Source organism: Eurosta solidaginis, chromosome 1, assembly GCF_040869045.1.
Source record: "Eurosta solidaginis isolate ZX-2024a chromosome 1, ASM4086904v1, whole genome shotgun sequence".
Taxonomy (NCBI): domain Eukaryota; kingdom Metazoa; phylum Arthropoda; class Insecta; order Diptera; family Tephritidae; genus Eurosta; species Eurosta solidaginis.
Window position 1 is genome coordinate 107,250,397 of NC_090319.1, and position 17,495 is coordinate 107,267,891.

The 17,495-nt window shown below is 39.2% G+C and overlaps 2 protein-coding genes and 1 long non-coding RNA gene across 6 annotated transcripts in view; 1 reads left to right on the forward strand and 2 right to left on the reverse strand.

Moving 5' to 3' along the window:
• The window catches only part of LOC137236681 (adenosylhomocysteinase-like), a 505,973-nt gene that overhangs the window by 192,686 nt on the left and 295,792 nt on the right, over positions 1-17,495 (reverse strand). The window lies entirely within an intron of this gene.
• LOC137236680 (uncharacterized) overlaps positions 1-17,495 on the reverse strand; it is an 85,500-nt gene that overhangs the window by 39,577 nt on the left and 28,428 nt on the right. Inside the window, exon 1 of one of the 2 annotated variants that reach the window (XM_067759578.1) lies at positions 16,220-16,337. The exons of the other annotated variant lie outside the window; for it this stretch is intronic. The gene's annotated coding sequence lies outside the window, so the exon portion shown is untranslated. Of the gene's footprint in view, positions 1-16,219; positions 16,338-17,495 lie in introns of those variants that run through there. 2 annotated transcript variants of the gene reach the window in all.
• Positions 1,874-13,452, forward strand: LOC137236676 (uncharacterized). 3 transcript variants are annotated; one of them, XR_010948565.1, is made up of 5 exons: positions 1,874-2,133; positions 2,477-2,650; positions 2,723-2,953; positions 11,014-11,194; positions 11,265-13,452. It is a non-coding gene; the product is annotated as an uncharacterized lncRNA (long non-coding RNA). The 3 variants fall into 3 exon arrangements; XR_010948566.1 differs by having other exon boundaries at positions 1,875-2,133; positions 11,043-11,194; positions 11,265-13,451; XR_010948567.1 differs by lacking the exons at positions 11,014-11,194; positions 11,265-13,452 and adding an exon at positions 9,019-9,277 and having other exon boundaries at positions 1,875-2,133.

A 17,495-nucleotide genomic window follows, 5' to 3' on the forward strand; every position in this document is an offset into this window, starting at 1 on the left:
ATTTATATTCAGTTATAACAATTTATAGATTTTGCACCAGAGGGGGAGAAAAGGGGGGGCCGGAGGGTGTCACTGCTCACTTTGTAAGCCCTCGACTTATTTGACCCCTTGAGTCTGTGATATTGGTGAAGGCCAGTATACGTAAAGTTATAATGTGTAAAAATTATTAAAAAGTAATTGCTCGAAGGGGTCGTGGGACCCCCACCCCTCTTTCCATATTCGAAAAAAATTTCGCTAGTAGACTACTGTCTTTGTCCCAAATTTCATCAAAATCCGTGTAGCCATTCTGGCGTGATTCAGTCGCAAAGACGAAAAAATATAATAATTAAATTATAACTGTTCCTAGGGGGCGGGGACCACGCCCCTTTTGAAACAAATATAGCTAGTAGATCCTTCTAGACTATTGGCTATATGTGTGCAAAATTTCATCCAAATCGGTCCAGCCGTTCTTGCGTGATTGAGTCACAAAGACAAACGTCTGGACAAACATCCAAACATCCAAACATCTAAACATCCAAACATCCAAACTTTCCCATTTATAATATATATTAGATTAGCGGTATCCAACAGATGATGTTCTGGGTCACCCTGGTCCACATTTTGGTCGATATCTGGAAAACGCCTTCACATATACACTCCCTTTTAAAACTCTCACTAATACTTTAATTTGATACCAATATCGTACAAACACATTCTAGAGTCAGCCCTGGTCCACCTTTAAGGCGATATCTCGAAAAGGCATCCACCTATAGAACTAAGTCCCACGCCCTTTTAAAATACTCATTAACACCTTTCATTTGATACCCATATCGTACAAACATATTCTAGAGTCATCCCTGGTCCACCTTTATGGCGATATCTCGAAAAAGCGACCACCTATAGAACGAAGGCCCACTCCCTTTTTAAAATACTCATTAACACCTTTCATTTGATACCCATATCGTACAAACAAAGTCTAGAGTCACCCCTGGTACACCCTTATTGCGATACCTCGAAAAGGCGTCCACCTATAGGACTAAGGCCCACTCCCTTTTTAAAATACTCATTAACGCCTTTCGTTTGATACCCATATTTTACAAACGCATTCTAGAGTCAACCCTGGTCCACCTTTATGGCGATATCTCGAAAAGGCGACCACCTATATAACTACCACCACTCCCTTTTAAAACCTTCATTAATACCTTTAATTTGATACCCATATCGTACAAACACATTCTAGAGTCACCCCTGGTCCACCTTTATGGCGATATTTCGAAACGGCTTCCACCTATAGAACTAAGGCCTACTCCCTTTTAAAATACTCATTAACACCTTTCGTTTGATACCCATATTGTACAAACGCATTCTAGATTCACCCTTGGTCCACCTTTATGGCGATATCTCGAAAAGGCGACCACCTATACAACTACCACCACTCCCTTTTAAAACCCTCATTAAAACCTTTCTTTTGATACCCATATTGTACAAACAAATTCTAGGGTCACCCCTGGTCCACCTTTATGGCGATATCTCGAAAGGGCGTCCACCTATGGAACTAAGGATTACTCCCTTTTAAAATACTCATTAACACTTTTCATTTGATACCCATATCCTGCAAACAAATTCTAGAGTCAACCCTGATCCACCTTTATGGCGATATCCCTAAATGGCGTCCACCTATAGAACTATGGCCCACTCCCTCTTTAAATACTCTTTAATACCTTCCATTTGATACACATGTCATACAAACACATTCCAGGGTTTCCCTCGGTTCATTTTCCTACATGGTTATTTTCCCTTATCCCTACAAGACGGAGGTAACCAGTTCACCCACACATTCAAAGCTTTTTTCGCTCTCCACTAACACATCGACGTTTCATGCTGTCATCGAAATGACAGTTCATTAATTATTCCGGAAAAAATGAAACGCAAAAAAAATATAAATTGTTTACAACGAAAAATATCTTGTGCTTTTAGTTGTGACATGTGACGGAAATTAAAAATTTTGTTGCAGAGAACACCTTTTTGCGTTGGCGACCTTCGCCCAAAATAACATTAAGTTAATTTGAGTTGTGACATGTGACGGAAATTAAGAATATTGCTGCAGAGACCATCTTTTTGCGTTGGCGGCCTTCGCCCAAAATAATATTAAGGGTAAAGTTTTACAAGACGGTACACCACCTAATTTAAAAATATCAAATAATAATAAAAACGGAGCTCGAGGCGCGCCTTTTGATCGTTACCATATTAAGTTGTATAGAATCGACGGGATGGCCTACAAGGTTTTATGTCAACTAAATCGCTCCCGATATGGTCGGGCTAGTACCTTAATGGTTCCCGGAACGTACCCGATCTGCATCCGGCAAAGGACCACCAAAGTCGATAACGGGGAGTGTCCTTATCGCTACAACAACAACAACATTATTTACTTTCTGATTTTCATTCATACGTATGTGCATTTTTAAATAATCAAAAAAATGTTATATTATTCTAATAGATAGCATCCCCGCCGGGTTGCGATTCAGCTCAGAATATGCCAAAATCAAAGGAAATCTACAAAAACAAGGTACTTTACAAGCAACATGCTTTGGAATACGGCACCAAACTGGTTGGATGTATTTCCCTAAAAAAGGGTGGAACTACGCATCTTGGTTTGCCAGTATTTGCTTCGGTAATTTATATTGATTTGTAGTGATTAAAAATTGCAATAGTAGATAATGTAATGTGAATTAAAATTGAATAGGTAGCCGGAGCAAAAAAGGCAACTGATCGGCCTGCAACTGTTATTTATGTGGTGCCACCGGGAGCTGCTGCTGCTATCCTAGAAGCATTAGAAGCAGAAATGTCTTTGATTTTTTGCATCACCAAAGTTGTGCCATAACATGATAGGGTTCGCGTTAAGCACGCTCTCTTAAGGCAAAAAAAATCGCGTCTAGTCAGGCCCGATTGTCCAGGAATCATCGCACCAGAAAGGGTAAGTAAATTGGCTACCATATTAAATATATAAGCAACATGTATGAATTTTTTAGTGATAATTTGTCATGCTTTTGTTGATAATCAACTGAAGAATGCAAATACGACAGAGTTCGAAGTTCATGTGAAAACCAATTAATTTTTTTAATTAGCATTTGGAGACAAAAATACATATGTATGTATGCATAGAACTGCATAGAAGGGGAGCAAAAATGAATTATTATCAGTAGATTTGCAAGATTTTTGTCATTTTCCCTGCATCGCAGTTGTCATTATATTGCGTTAAGAGAGGACATCAACACCTTACTACCCACAGCCAGTTAAAATTATTGTAAATTTTGCTCTTTTCATCACTGTTTCAAAACGTGGAAAGTTATATATCGAGCATTCCATGGAGAATGGTGCATTTTAGCAGACTTTCGCATTGCCGGCATTATTAATATTCCCTAGAAGGTTTAATGTAGTCATATCAATAGTTCCCGAGATGGTGGGGCTAGTACCACAATGGTGCTTGTTACCGGAACGTAGATAGATAGATCATTTATTGAGGATTGCACAGTGACTTGCACATCTCCTTCACAGCACCTCATCCTAGCCGACTTCCTTGATGAACCCCAGCAGTGTTCTTTGCTTGAGGGATTAAATGTGGGAATGCTCTGGCCATGGTGAGCCCATAAACGTAGCCCTACGTCTTGAAATTGCGCCGCAATCTAGAAGGATATGGTCCACCGTCTGCTGATCCATCACAAAATCGGTATGTGTTGTTCGATACTATACCCAGCTTTTGCATGTGACTGTTCAGTCTACAGTGTCTTGTAAGAATAGCCGTTGGGGTTCTTCGGTTATCTTTTTGAGAGGCCTATTAATGCCCTATATCGAGTTGTGCTGTAACCCCCTAACAGTAACTTAGATTGACTCAGGCCTGGCATATTGCGCCAGTGTTCTCTCTTTTCCCTCCCTTCTGCTAATAAATGCCCCTGTGGGCCAACTGGCAGGAACGGCTCGGGATCGATGGGTCATGCAGTTGCTGCCTCTCTTTCCGTGTTGTCCGCCTGTTGTTGTTGTAGTAGCAGTGCTTCGCCCCATCCAATAGGTGCGACCGATCACAAATTGTCATCAATGTCCTCTAACGGGAGTCCAAAGAAACTTTCTGTTTCAACAGGGGTGGGCCATAATGAGAGGAGTGTTAGAGGCGTTGGTTGCACAATACAGTTAAAGAGATGGTTGGTGACATGTGGGGACACATTACAAGCAGGACAATGTTTTGTATGTCGGGGTTGATTCTGGATAGGTAAGAGTTTAACCTGTTACGTTATCCAGCTCGAAGTTGGGCTAGAGTGACTGCTCTCGTTTCCCTAGGGAGAGTGCGTTCCTCCTCTGCTAGTTTTGTTCTTTGAGTACAGGAATCACCGGCATAGAGGTCCGACGCCTGTTTGTGGAGTTCACTGAAGACATGCTTGTGTTTTTTAGCTTCATACGGCTGTGCTCTCAGGTGCCGTATTTCCTCATAATGTAATGAGGCCGTGAACAACAAGAGCCACAAAAGATTTATAAAAGTTACGAGGACGCTGGATTTTGGAATCTAGCCCAGAGCAACCTGTCCGATGCAACCATCCCTTGCACGTGAAACACTGACAAGAGTATTTATTTTTTTAATTTAATTTATTTATTATTACGGCTGTTTAGGCCCAAAACTTAAACTACTAAGTACAATTCATTGTTATAATCACTTATTTCTATTGAATATGCTGTTGGAATGCCATGTGATTCCGATCAGCATATTTACTAGCGTGACAGAGGGACGAGTCTGGGAGCCACTCATTAAAGGAAGGTTGGAAAGGACGCGTTTCCAATCCTCCAGTGCTCCCAGCTTAAGGCAACAAAATTTGGAACTTATATTTTTCATTTATATGTGTATTTTAAGCTTTCGGAATGTATTAGTCTCCGACCAATGCAGCTAAACATGTCTTTGGATGTTGGAAATTGAAAATAAGTGTATCCAATCACCCCTCAACTTTGTTTAGTAAAGACGCTGTCGGAATGCATGAAGATTCCGATTAGCACAGCTCAACATATAATGGGAGGTTGAAAAGGACGTGTTTCCAATCCCCCTTGCTCCAACTTTTATTTGTCCTTATTTTCGTTATTTTTGTTACACATTATATAATTTTATTGTTATATTTATGCTGTCGGAATGCGAATGATTCCGATCAGCAACAGTAAATACCAGCTGGAAATACCGAATTCCAGCGAAATTAGTTGTTGGAACTGTCTGGAGTTACAGGTGGCGACCGATTTTCTTTTCCTTAGGGCCGGATGCATTGTATTTTGCTGCTACCATTATTACCATTCCCTTTTCGCGCTCCATTATCGGTATATCATGTAAAAAAATAAAAGAAAACAAGTAAGGAAGGTTAAGTTCGGGTGTAACCGAACATTACATACTCAGTTGAGAGCTATGGTGACAACATAAGGGAAAATAACCATGTAGGAAAATGAACCGAGGGAAACCCTGGAATGTGTTTGTATGACATGTGTATCAAATGAAAGGCATTAAAGAGTAGTTTATAAGGGAGTGGGACATAGTTTTATAGGTGGACTCCATTTAGGGATATAGCCATAAAGGTGGATCAGGGTTGACTCTAGAATGCGTTTGTACGATATGGGTATCAAATGAAAGGTGTTAATGAGTACCTATTTTAAAAGGGAGTAATCCTTAGTTCCATAGGTGGACACCTTTTCGAGATATCGCCACAAAGGTGGACCAGGGGTGACCCTAGAATTTGTTTGTACAATATGGGCATCAAACGAATGGTGTTAATGAGTATTTTAAAAGGGAGTGGGCCTTAGTTCTATATGTGGATGCCGTTTCGAAATATCGCCATAAAGGTGACTCTAGAATGTGTTTGTACGATATGGGTATCAAATTAAAGGTATTAATGAGGGTTTTAAAAGGGAGTGGTGGTTGTTGTATAGGTGGTCGCCTTTTCAAGATATCGCCATAAAGGTGGACCAGGGGTGACTCTAGAATGCGTTTGTACGATATGGGTATCAAATGAAAGGTGTTAATGAGTATTTTAAAAGGGAGTAATCCTTAGTTCCATAGGTGGACGCCGTTTCGAGATATCGCCATAAAGGTGGACCAGGGGTGACCCTAGAATTTGTTTGTACAATATGGGTATCAAAAGAAAGGTGTTAATGAATATGTTAAAAGGGAGTAATCCTTAGTTCCATAGGTGGACGCCGTTTCGAGATATCGCCATAAAGGTGGACCAGGGGTGACCCTAGGATTTGTTTGTACAATACGGGCATCAAACGAAAGGTGTTAATGAGTATTTTAAAAGGGAGTGGGCCTTAGTTTTATAGGTGGACACCGTTTCGAAATATCGCCATAAAGGTGGACCAGGGGTGACTCTAGAATGTGTTTGTACGATATGGGTATCAAATTAATTGTATTAATGAGGGTTTTAAAAGGGAGTGGTGGTTGTTGTATAGGTGGCCGCATTTTCGAGATATCGCCATAAAGGTGGACCAGGGGTGACCCTAGAATTTGTTTGTACAATATGGGTATCAAAAGAAAGGTGTTAATGAGTATTTTAAAAGGGAGTAATCCTTAGTTCCATAGGTGGACGCCGTTTCGAGATATCGCCATAACGGTGGAGCTGGGGTGACCCTAGAATGCTTTTGTGCAATATGGGTATCAAATGAAAGGTGTTAATGAGTATTTTTACAACGCAGTGGGCCTTCGTTCTATAGGTGTTCGCCTTTTCGAGATATCGCCATAAAGGTGGACCAGGGGTGACTTTAGAATATGTTTGTACGATATGGGTATCAAATGAAAGGTGTTAATGAGTATTTTAAAAGGGCGTGGGGCTTAGTTCTATAGGTGGACGCCTTTTCGAGATATCGCCACAAAGGTGGACCAGGGGTGACTCTAGAATGAGTTTGTACGATATGGGTATCAAATTAAAGGTATTAATGAGAGTTTTAAAAGGGAGTGGAGGTAGTTGTATATGTGAAGGAGTTTTCCAGATATCGACCAAAATGTGGACCAGGGTGACCCAGAACATCATCTGTTGGATACCGCTAATTTATTTATATATGTAGTACCTGCCAAGATTTTAAGGGGTTTTTATTTCGCCCTGCAGAACTTTTTCATTTTCTTCTACTTAATATGGTAGGTGTCACAACCATTTTATAAAGTTTTTTCTAAAGTTATATTTCGCGTCAATAAAAAAATCCAATTACCTTACCATGTTTCATCCCTTTTTTCGTATTTGGTATAGAATTATGGCATTTTTTTAATTTTTCGTAATTTTCGATATCGAAAAAGTGGGCGTAGTCATAGTCGGATTTCGTTCATTTTTCATACCGAGATAAAGTGAGTTCAAGTAAGCACGTGAACTAAGTTCATTAAAGATATGTCGATTTTTGCTCAAGTTATCGTGTTAACGGCCATGCAGAAGGACAGCCGGACGACTGTGTATAAAAACTAGGTGTGGCATCAACCGATTTCGCCCATTTTCACAGAAAACAGTTAACGTCATAAAATCTATGCCCCTACCAAATTTCAAAAGGATTGGTTAATTTTTGTTCGACTTATGGCGTTAAAAGTATCCTAGAGAAATTAAATGAAAAAGGGCGGAGCCACGCCCATTTTGAAATTTTCTTTCATTTTTGTATTTTGTTGAACCATATCATTACTGGCGTTGAATGTTGACATAATTTACTTATATACTGTAAAGATATTAAATTTTTTGTTAAAATTTTACTTTAAAAAAATTTTTTTTTTAAAAGTGGGCGTGGTCCTTCTCCGATTTTGCTAATTTTTATTAAGCGTACATACAGTAATAGCAGTAACATTCCTGCCAAATTTCATCATTATATCTTCAACGACTGCCAAATTACAGCTTGCAAAAGTTTTAAATTACCTTCTTTTAAAAGTGGGCGGTGCCACGCCCGTTGTCCAAAATTTTACTTATTTTCTATTCTGCGTCATAAGGTCAACTCATCTACCAAGTTTCTTCGCTTTATCTGTCTTTTGTAATGAATTATCGCACTTTTTCGGTTTTTCGAAATTTTCGATATCGAAAAAGTGGGCGTGGTTATAGTCCGATATCGTTCATTTTAAATAGCGATCTGAGATGAGCGCTCAGGAACCTACATACCAAATTTCATCAAGATACCTCAAAATTTACTCAAGTTATCGTGTTAACGGACGGACGGACGGACGGACATGGCTCAATCAAATTTTTTTTCGATCCTGATTATTTTGATATATGGAAGTCTATATCTATCTCGATTCCTTTATATATGTACAACCAACCTTTATCCAATCAAACTTAATATACTCTGTGAGCTCTGCTCAACTGAGTATAAAAAAACTATCTTATTGGAAGGGTTTTACAATGCTCCAATAAACTTTTTTTAAAAGTATTGAAGTTATTACTACTTTTTATGTGATTAGGAAGTTCATTGAAATATTTCAGGCCCTTATATATATGACCGTCCTAAAAAGATTCTTTTCCGGCAAACGCAGCAAACCCATTTCTCAGTACTGGGGTCAGGAGAAGGATCCGGATTGGGGTCGATACCTTCCCGGAAGAGGAGAGTATGGCGCATACCCGCTGCAAGGATCTGCTGGGGGGTTGACAATTTGTGGGAGAGACGCAACAAATTAAACATGGAGTCCGCCTGCTCATTGCCCTCCACTCCCCTGTGGCCTAGGACCCAGGCCAACAGTACTACGTTGTGTGCTCCTAATTGATTCAGCTTTTCTACGCACTGAAGGACAAGTGCTGACTTTATTTCGAACGCCGCAAGTGCCTTTAGTGGAACCTGACTGCCTGACAGAGTATGGCAATTGTTTCTTTGGGGTATCAGCGCTGAAGGTTCAGCTTAGCGCACTAACTTATGGCGAATACTTCCGCTCGAAAATGCTCGGATGTGCTATTAGAGTTACTGATATTTTGGTTCTGGGTCCGAAAACTCTGGCGTCTTCGAGCCATCTATGTACCTTCCGATCTTGAGCCTAGTAATACATTGCACCCGCCTATACCTATACAGCCGTACCAAGAGACGGAGCAGCCCATTACATATTGGCACAACCGGAGCACTGCTGGACATCCATCCTATATGAAAGCTATGCATTCAAAAGTGTTTGTACCAGTGGCTGGTGCACACCGAACTGGACCAATGTATGCTATATTGAGGCCTGCACAAATACCAAGCTATGTTTATGTAAATAATGTTACTGCTAATGTCAATTTGCACGGTTGAGCACATACAGTACCTACGTTTATACAAGGTGGAACACCACACTACCTACATGGCAATGTAGCCACCGATCAGGTTGTTGTAAGAGATTAATTAAAATATGTATTCATAAACACTGATTCTTATATTTTTATTATCATTAAACTGTATACTAGACTCATGACGGGTATTCTTACTGGACACTGCCTTCTGGCGTCACATGCCTTTAAATTAGGCTTGGTCAGTGATAGCAGATGTAGGAAGTGCGAGTTGGAGGAGGAAACGATCGATTTCATTCTGTGCTCGTGCCCTGCGCTTGCCGGGCTAAGACTCCAGCTGACAGATGTCAGATCTAGAAGCAGCAAGTGGCTTAAGTTCTAGGAAGCCGCTAACCCGCTGGAGCCATGAGAAGCGTGGGTGCACTTTGGGTGTCCCAAGACAAGTTCCGTACCTGCTCCGAATAATTTGATAGATAGATAGATTAGATAGGGATCTGTTCTAGGTCCAACTCTTTGGAATGCGGTGTATGGCGGGGTGCTACAAAACCACCTTCCCGGAGGCACGGAAATTGTCGGCTATGCAGATGATATTGTCGTAGTAGCAGTGGCCAAGAAACTTGATTTGCTCCAAGCATTATGTAATGACGCCATGGGAAGAATAGAGGAATGGTTGACGAACACGGGGCTGGAGATGGCTAGCAATAAGACAGAAGTGGTTCTGATGAGCTCAAAGCGGACTGTGGATGAGTTGGTCCTAACCATAGGAGATTTTCAAATAAATTCAAAGCCCTCCTTGAAATATCTAGGAGTAATCATTGACTCAAAACTAACTTTTAGGGAGCACTTCAGGGCGGTGGGGGACAAAGTTTCTAGAGTTAGTGGAACCCTAACGCGAATAATGCCCAACATCGGCGGCCCAAGCGAAGCTACCCGTCAGCGATTATCCAACGTAACCAGCTCTATAATATTATATGCAGCACCAGTATGGCACAGATCTAAAATGGTCCACCAAAAAGATATACTAGCAGCCTACCGCATTACTGCTATACGAATAGCATGTGCTGTTCCGACGACGCGATCCATGTTTTATCCAGGAAAATCCCAGTAGATCTACTCTCAGGTGAAATGGCCGATCTGTATGGCATTGGATTCAGCCGACCATCTGAAGATGCTAAGAAAAGCGCAAGGTCACGAACAATAGTTAGGTGGCAAGAACGGCGGGAAGATTCGAGAAAAGAGCGCTGAACCTTCATGCTAGTCCGGAATATAGCGGAATGGTACGAGCGAAAACACGGCAAACTAAATTACCATCTCACACAGATATTGAGCGGGCACGGTGGCTTGAAGGAATATCTACATAAGCGTGGGATAGAGGAGGATCCTTTCTGTCCAAGCTGTCCGTCCGAATTGGAAGGCGCAGAACATGTAATATTTCACTGCCCTCGTTTTCACGGCGAAAGACTGTCTGTAAACAGAGTTTTTGGAGAGGAACCTTCCATTAGGAATTTAGTTCCACGAATTTGCGGACAAATAGATTGTTGGATTGCTGTGAGCAAGATGGCCTTTATAGTAATGACGAAATTGATGATGCATGCCGAAAGGGAGCGTAGAGAAATGCGCATACGAAGTAGTGGCGACTAAATCGCCTTTGAAGTTACTTTACCAGGTCCTGATTCTAGTTATCTGAAATTTCTCTTGTGCCTTTGGAAAAGAGCTATGTGTGGAGCCCTATTTATGGAACACTTTTCGGCTTATATTGAAAACTTTTAATCTATTCTTACTGATATGAGTTTCTTTCTCATTCTAGGTAATTTTATTTTGGCGATGTGAGGATAGAAATATCCCAAATATTCCAGCTGTGGCTGTAAGAACATACATTTGCTCAAATTAGAAGAAAACTGCATGGTTGAGCACATCCAGTATCTACGTTTATACAAGGAGGAACACCACACTACTTTCACGGGGATGTAGCCACCGATCACGTTGTTGTAAGAGCTTATTTTAAATATGTTATTCATAAACACTGATTCTAATATTTTGTTTTGGTTTTTACTTTAGAGTCAACCTGTTATATAAGCGATGTCAGCTATGCCTGTAACTTAAGCGCCTTCAGATGTAATAGTTACCGCGGACGCGGTCACAGGAGTAGTTCACTACGTGGGGATTACACTAATCAAGGACTTTCAATATCGGAAGGATTTTCAGCACTATAACAGACCAATAATATATGTGCAATCACCCGAATAAATTGTACAACAAACGTTAACACCACATCATCAGCCAGCAACAACAACAACAAACGCAACAAGTTGAAACTTCTAAACAATTAATGACTAGTGAACCACCAACATATCCGCAATATGCGCAAACATCAACACCAACATGTGTCGCCTACTTTGCAACACGGTGAAGATGGCCAAGGCCATTCTGATTCTAATACTGATAAAGGCGAACCATTGGCAAATTTAAAAACTCAAACAGACCACGAAAAATGTTGATGATGGTATTAATTCTAGTACGGATAGTAAAGAATTTAAACCTAGGAAAAAAGCTAAACTTGATAAAAACTTAACCGAAGATGACAATGTTTCTAATTCTAATACTAAGGAAGATGAACCTTTGATAAATATGAAGCTTAAAACAGAGTTATCAAAAAATGACGATGATGATAATGATGTTGATGCAAAGTCCAATGTTGAAAATGATGAAAATTATGAAACAGAATCTGAAAATAGTATGAGTGTGGATTATAACCTGAAGCAAAACTATCATATTCTGTACGACCAGAATTAGATGTTAAGAAAAGAGCCTACATAAAGAGGCTCAGTATATTTACGGAAAATTTATCATGAGACAATGCCCAATGTATGTATTTCAATTAAATTCAGCACATTGTTGGAAAAAGCATCTAAACTTTATGCATCGTGTAGAGAAACCAGAACATTTACAATTTAAATATAACGAACGTGGTGCAAAATGTAAATTTTGTGTTATTCAAGCAGCTACACGAAGCTTCAACAAATTATTGGACCATGAGATTTCTCATATGCCTAATAGTCATTATTTAAAATGTAAATTATGCGATTGGAAGACGAAAATACATTCAAGTATGAATTTTTATTTACGTGTACAACACGCTGAAACAATTGATGTAACAACGAAAAGTTTAGAATTGAATGTTTGTCCATATTGTAATCACAATGGTATTTACGCAAACACTTAATACATCTTTTCTATGTTTAGAATGTGGTGAATAATTTAGAACAAATACAAGTTTACTTGTACACCACAAGATTTGAACGGAAATATCTTGAGGGTATGGTTACACCTATGTGGCATCTACAAGATATTTATAATTACTAGTATGGAATGAATCCGGATATGGAAGAAAACGGAGGTGACGAAATGAATCACCATGCTTCTTTGGATTCTGGTGATACTCCTGACATGCTTCCTAATTTCCCTACGTCTGATGTTACTATACCTACCAAACTAATATGACTGCAAACTGATGAGCAACACTACCAGCGCAGAAAAATAAGAACTTCAAAACAAGGTTTCGGAAAGGGCACGACTATGAATAGACGTTAATGTATTTATATAGTTTATAAATATAAAAATTCACATATTTAAAGTTCGCTAGAGTAATAAGGCAATAATTTAAATTCTAAAAAAACATTGTATATATCAGGGATGCACCTTAACGTTAAGCTAATCGTTTATCAAAAAATTTCCACCGTTTCCGTTGAAACACTTCGAAATATTATCGATAAAGAAATTATCAAGATAAATTGTATCTCGTTTTTAACCGAAACGAAAAGCTTTCGTTTACGTTAAAAACGTTAACAAAAACGTGATACTTTATGTTTGAATTGTGCTGGCAATGCTATAGCCATGGTGAAGCCGTAAGGTGGTAACAACGAGGGCACATACACACACAAACTCCATGTAATTTGTTTGTGTAATTCGTTGGTGGTAATGTCAAAAATACTCTGAGAAATGTTCGTACTGTCAAAATTCATGAGGAAAGTTGCAATCAGCTTGGCGAATGCTTTCACCTTTAATGACTCCGCCATCAATCAGCTTTGCCAGCATAGTTTTAAATTAATAATCAACATAAACGATTTGATTTCGTTTTGATATGGCAGAAAACGAAACGAAATCATTTCGCTAATTTGACGTTTTTAACGTTAATAAACGAAACGAAATGACTTTGTTTCGTTAACGTTAATTATCGTAACATTTTTTTTTTTGATAAGAAGTCGAAGGCGTGTTCGGACGTGTTTTTGTTAGCTCCGTGCAAATATTTATATTGATGGACGATAAAGTTTGGTTTTAATATAACAAACTCAAAAACTGAAAATAAGCAACTTTCCAAGAAGTTTGTTCGTGTTACCAATTATTTTCATTATAATTGTGTGAAAAAAAAAAAAAATAATAATATACATCATCGCTGTGTTTTCTGTGTTTATTTTTTTTTTTTGTTGCTTCGCGCTTAATTTACATTTTACATTTTTCATATGATGTCTGCTACCTCTGCCAACGTTCCACCTCTCAAACGCCGGTCAAGCAAGGGCTCTCCATTAGCTAAAACAGCAAAATTGGAGGAGAGCGCAATTTTAAGTACGGTTCTTGCTGCGCTTCGTGATTTGGAGGCAAAGGTCCAACAACAATCAGACCAATTGCAACAACATGCAGTCCAATTGCAGTCCCTCTTTGACAACATATCTGGTAAGTTAACTGCACTTGAAGTTAGCATTACTAAGAGAGTTGATGAGGAAGTTGGTGCTCTTAAAGAAAAAGCGGTCGAAGCAGAGATGCGCGTAAACAATTTGGAAGCGTTGGTTGGTGTTTGCAAGAGTGAAATGAGTAACCTGCAAAATCAACTGAAGAGTTTGCAAACTGCGAAAGCGATGCCGGAATTTGCCTCTGATGCGGTAATCTTTGGTGTGCCGCATATACAGGGAGAAAACTTGAAAAGTCTATACAACCAAATCTGCCTGTCGATTGACTTCTTTTCACCGCAAATAAGAGATATTTTTAGAATTGCGCGCTCATCAACAAATGCAGACAGCGCAATAATAATTAAATTTTATAGTCCGATGGATCGAAATCGTACGCTGCGAGCATTTAGTGAACATCGAAAGCGAACAAAATCTATTATCTCTCTTGCTCCGCTTGGTATTGATGGCCAATTTAGAATATATGAGAGCGTATCACGAGAAAATAGAAAGCTGCTTCAAGAAGCTATCAAGCTGAGACGCGCAGGCAAATTTGTCTATGTATTTACACTTCGTGGTGAGGTGTTTGGAAGAGTTACCAAAGAGTCCGTAGCAGTGAAAATATCAACGAATGATGATTTAAAACTTTACTGCTGACTATCAGCCTTATGCGTATGCAGTATAATTTACTTAGTTTTAACTTTTGTATGTTTACTTTATATTTGTTTATGCGTATATATACTCCCTATTTTCCTACATGTAAAAATGGTCCGTTTAAGTTTCTTTAATCTTAATTTTTGTTTTTTCCTTTCGCCTGTTTTCTCTTTTGTGACTTTGTTTGTTTGTATGGTTGCTTTTGTTTACATTACTCATTATGACCCTTAGCAGCAAGTTGTGTGGTGCGGGCGACAGCAGTCTTGCCATGATAAACATATTATGTCAGCAAAGCAATGGTTTTAATATTGTGCACTTTAATGCCAGAAGTTTAAATGCTGAGAAAATAGATTTTATTAGATATGTGTTTGAAAACTCATGTGTTGATGTCATTTGCGTGTCGGAGACGTGGCTTCTTGAGGATCTTGATGATAGGCACTTTAATATTAATAACTACAAATTGTTTCGAAATGATAGGGTGGGTAGGAAAGGAGGTGGCGTAGCAGTTTATTGTAGGAGTCACATTAACGTGAAACTCATTTGCAAGTCGGTGGATTCGAGCATTGAATACTTGTTTGTCGAGGTGCACGATTTGTCTACCAAAGTCCTTGTATCTTGTGTTTATAGTCCCCACAAAACCAACAGCCCTGATATGTTATTTGCTACGTTGTCTCGGTACCTTGTAGACTATGACAGCTTAATAGTTTGTGGAGACTTCAATGTTAATCTGCTTGTTCGTGACTCATATAGTAATAGTATGTTAAATTATGTATCTGGTGCTGGTCTAAGTGTTGTCAATAACAATGTGCCAACCAGGTTTGGTGTTAATTGTTGTCCTAGTCTTCTGGATTATTTTATTGTTTCTGACCCTTCAATAGTTTTAAAATTTGACCAGATGCCATTTTTATCAGACCATGATCTTATTTTTTGTTCCTTAGATATACAATTTAACCGCTGTGATACTGGTAGTACCTTTAGTTTTAGGGATTACCGCCTACTTGACTATAATGCTTTGTGTTCTGATTTGTCCTGTGTTAATTGGAGTGATTGTTGGTTACTAGTTTCTGCTGATGAAAAACTTGAGTTCCTTAACAGCAAAATCGTTAATGCCTTTAACATACATGTGCCTATTCGCTCAAGTAGACCTAGAAATGTTTCGTGTCCGTGGTTTAATGGCCAAGTTCAAGCGGCAATAAAAGAACGTAGTAGGGCATACCAATCGTGGAGGAGGAGTAAAAGTAATGTTGCATGGCTTGCCTATAAAGCTGCCAGAAATATCGCTACTAAGATAATAAGGAACGAAAAAAGTAGATTTTTTGCCTCAAGGCTAAACCCTTCGCTACCTCCAAAAACTCTTTGGCGTAATCTAAAGAGCTTGCGAGTATATGGAAGGGACACGCATGTATGCGAACTAAATGCTGACACCCTTAATGATGCGTTTGTGAGTAGTCCTGCTGTAAATCCTACTTCGCCTTTTCCAAATGCTTATGGGCGCTACTGTGGAGAAAATTTTGAGTTCAGGGCGGTATCCGAATGCGACGTGGTAAGGTGCTTACTTAAAGTTAAATCCAATGCCATCGGGGTCGATGGTATACCAATAAAATTTGTTAAAATTATTCTACCATTTATACTGAGTACCTTCACACACATCATCAACCATTGCATCACAACTTCTCGGTTTCCTGAATCGTGGAAATGTGCTATGGTAAGGCCTGTCCCGAAGAAACGGCTTGCGAACTCGGTCCGTGATTATCGACCCATTAGCATATTGCCCGCGCTGTCGAAAGTTTTTGAAAGGCTGCTAGCAGAGCAAATAATTTTGCACATTTCTAGAAATAACCTCTTATCACCACACCAATCGGGCTTTAGAGCCAAACATAGTTGTACAACGGCACTACTTAAAATTCTTGATGACATACGCATACCTTTTGATAAAAACCAACTAACTTTGCTTTGTCTATTAGATTTTTCTAAAGCTTTTGATTCTGTTGATCATGCGTTACTTTCTTATAAACTTAAAACATATTTTGGATTTTCCTACAGTGCTTTGATGGTAATGGAGAGTTACTTAACAGGAAGATCACAACTTGTTAATACTGGTTGCGAAATTTCGGGGATCAAACACCTACCCCGAGGTGTTCCGCAGGGTTCCATTCTTGGGCCTTTGTTATTCAGTATCGTCGTAAACGATATCTTTTCGGTTTGTCAGCACATGAAAATGCACGCATATGCAGATGACATACAATTATATTTGTCTGGTAGTTTCACGGACGTAGCCAACCTCTGTCTTAAAGTAAATAATGATTTATTGTCAGTACAGAGCTGGGCCAATAATAATGGTCTCTGCCTTAATGCAACTAAATCGTTCATTTTGCCCATTTCGAAGAATAGGTCCGTTGATGCCCTTGCCTCACCAATATACATTGGAAACACGGCTTTACAAATTGTTCATAGAATTAAAAATTTGGGTTTCGTTATCAACTCTAATCTAACTTGTGAAGACCACATCAATACAGTCATGGGTAAAGTGTATACCACTTTGCGCAATCTTAGGCAATCTGCACCTTTCACACCTCCGCATATTAGAAGAAAACTGGCCCTACAGCTTCTTTTGCCAATAATAAACTATTCAGAGCTCGTTTATAACAAGTTGGACTCATGTTCTGCACACAAAGTTGAGGTCGCCTTTAATCATGTAACTCGTTACGTTTTCGGGTTACGAAAATTTGATCATATTTCGGCTTGGAGGTCCAAGCTATTAGGATGTAACATATTTGACTACCAAAAAGCTAGAAGTGTGATTTTTTTGTACCGCTTAATTGTCACAAAATCACCAGCATATCTTTTTGAGAAATTGACATTCACTAGGTCTCCCAGGACGAGTAATCTAGTGGTGCCTAACTTTAACTTCGTT